This window comes from Trachypithecus francoisi, unplaced genomic scaffold, assembly GCF_009764315.1.
Source record: "Trachypithecus francoisi isolate TF-2019V2 unplaced genomic scaffold, Tfra_2.0 Contig01405, whole genome shotgun sequence".
Classification (NCBI taxonomy): Eukaryota; Metazoa; Chordata; class Mammalia; order Primates; family Cercopithecidae; genus Trachypithecus; species Trachypithecus francoisi.
The window spans coordinates 1-2,995 of record NW_022681412.1 but is presented as its reverse complement, the minus strand read 5'-3'; the positions used below and the strand labels follow the sequence as shown (position 1 = coordinate 2,995).

Below are 2,995 nucleotides of genomic sequence, written 5' to 3'. Positions count from 1 at the left end.
GTGGATTCAGTACCCATCACTCCTCTTCATCACTAAAATTGCAAAAGACAATGTTCAACTGCTTCCATCTTTTGCAATGAAATCTAAAAATTAAAATAGACATGAAATTAAATTACGGAATAAAAACTTGCACAAGACAAGCTCAAGGATTAGATGAAGCATTTCGATAGGGGACAGGTGATACTAAGAATACACATCTAAGCATAGCAGTATGACACTGCTCATCTCATTTGGAGAAGAATCAACAACAGGATCGCAATCCTCCCCGTTGCAATAGTATAACCCACCACATTATGATAGCAGTCAAAGAACAAGAGGATGGCACCACAAGATATGGCATGCTGTGAAAGTACTGAGCAAGGCTGCTAGCTAAAGCAGAATTATAGCCATGCCGTGATCGTAATCATCAGTATCACATCCCACCATACTACCATGCTCCGCCACAATATTCTCAGCACGGTGTTTGAGGGTCTCAAAAATGAGCTCGGGCTCGTGCTGCATCACCCGGAGGACATCCCACAAGACGGCCCAGGCATGGCCCGAGTCACAGCAAAGCTGTGCGGACCATCACTCTGCAAGACGCGTACCACGCTTGGACCACCAAACAAGTGTGGACTCCACCGAGGGCCTCCTCATAAGCCCCACCAAGAACATACCCAATAATAAGGCCCACGCTCACCACAACCACCACAAACATTTCATGTAACGGCAAGCTCGTACCACCACCAATGAACTTATCAATCTACCATCACTATCACAAGTCAAATCGATAAAACCCCCCTCACTCCAGGCCTCTCATCCAAATGATGAATTGGAACAATAGGAAACAACTGACCAATGGCCAATAATCCGGAATTGAAGTGAAAATAGATAGATTCACATGATAAGTACGAACAGGATCAGATGCACCTATTCCTTAGCTACAAAATCACACACACCCATCAACAGTAGCTAACTGTTCAATACCTAAAGTCCCATCCTTAAATTGCTCATGCATCTTTGTTTCAATGATCAGCATAGAACAAACAGGTCTCAAACTCACCTCTCAGAGCAGCAGTAGTCATCTTGTATAATCTGAACGAGCATCCTCAGTCAAAACTTCTACCAAAAACTGCAACCGAGAGGACTCATAGCAGACGGGGCGGCACGGAGACACTAGCTGAAAACAGCTTCAAATATCAAAATGGAATGATGGACACATAGCACGACCGCTTCGCTGCAAAGAACAGGATGCTTAACATTCTTCCGGTCACAACATAGCGAATTGCTTGAACAACGGCAGAGGCATATTCTTCGAGGGTATAAAGCGACTGAGAGATCCGAATCAGCCGATTGGATCGTCATAATCGATACCCAACCGCCCCCGATGTCAATGACTGCATATTAGCACCAAGACGGATAATCACAATAAATCTGAGCAGCTTCACCAACACCATCGGTAAGCAAAGCCGTTGATGGGATCTGGGATCCGATATGAAAATGCACCAGCTGGAAGCAATCAAGCATTCAGCCACCTCAAGTTTCTTCACAACCCGCAGAATCGGGGTGGTTGTTAACCCAAATTGCCTTTCTCCCGGAGGTCGACCGAATGACCGAATGTTTGGTTCTCAACTTGGCCCGAGCGCCAATCACGGGTCGGACATTCAGCTTCTTGCTTATCTCATAACAAATCGACCTCCTCTTCTTGCTCAAGAACAATCACTACGTTAAATCTAGCTTCTCGCAGCAAAGCGAGAGTGATGTACCAGCATCTTTGAATCCACAAACGAGCAAAGCTTCAGGGCTTCCTGCACAAGCAACTCATTGCCAACAACAGCTCCGGTTCGACCCGGCTTCCAACCGAACCGGAACTGCGACCCGAATTTCACAATATCCTCCACAACGAACCGGTCTGGTTACATTCACGGGAAAACACCCCTGAAACGGGCCTCGTAGCCTGCGTCTGGATAGCGAATTCAAAGGCTGAGTGAAGGGACTCAAGCGGTCCCTGAGCACGTCCGGCAGCCGGACGATGAGAGGGAGCTGCAACCCGACCCACCGACTGATTTCGGATCCGAAACCTTCTTAACAATCTTGAGCAGGTCCATCTCCTGGTGGGCCAGCGTGCGTGGCGTACGGACGGACGGAGACGTTGCGGATGGGTTGACGGCGAAGTAGGGCGCACCCAGGAGTCGATTTGTACAACGATGCCGAGTGAGACGGCGACCAATGTGAAGAGTCCACGTCGGCGGCAACAGAACCAGCCGAGGCGGAGGTAGGGGACATAGGTGTGGGTGGTGGTGCACCGGAGATAAAAGGGAAAGCGGCAGCGGCGGCGGCACGGGGAGGGAGCGAGTGGGGAGTTGGCGTAGGCAGGAGGCGCTACGGCAGCGTCTACGCAACACCAAGGGCCGGCTCCTCTTTCCGCGGAGACGAGTAAAAGTGCGGCTTTTTTTTAAAGAATTAAAGAAGAAAAAAAAGAAAAAGAAAAAAAGGGGGGGGGTTAGTTTAGAAGATGAATTTTTTTCAAGGTCTGTAAAGGTGGGGGCTTTAGAACCCGCCGAGGCCGAGGCCCCGGCTACCCCTCAAGGAGACAGTAGAAGATCTATTACAATTGAAAGACAGCCCCGCCCGTTAACTACTTTTGTAAGCAACCACATCCAACACTCCGAAGAAAAATAAAGACAACGAAGATTTTACGAATCTGAAATTCAAAAGGCCCTGCACAGATCTGAGAAACGGAAATGAGACCAAACGAATAAAAGATAAGAGAGAGGGAGGAGAAGCGTGCGAGGGAAATGAGAGGAGAGTGAGAAAGGGATCTTGGGGGGTGGAAAATGAAAAGAGTGTCGGGGGAGGGAGTTCAGGAGATTTCCCGGAAAGTGAGGGAAAATAGCAAGGGAAATGGAAAGAGAGATGCCAAGAGTTTCTGTTAGCTAATAGAAGCTAGGGTTTTGGGTGGTTTTTATCTTCAAGCAAGAAGATGTCTTACGAAGGTGGAATGGGCGACCCATGT

At 48.3% G+C, this 2,995-nt stretch overlaps 1 pseudogene; it reads right to left on the bottom strand.

Moving 5' to 3' along the window:
- Positions 1-197: 197 nt before the first annotated feature.
- LOC117091565 lies at positions 198-2,399 on the bottom strand (annotated as a pseudogene).
- Between the last annotated feature and the right edge of the window lie 596 nt (positions 2,400-2,995).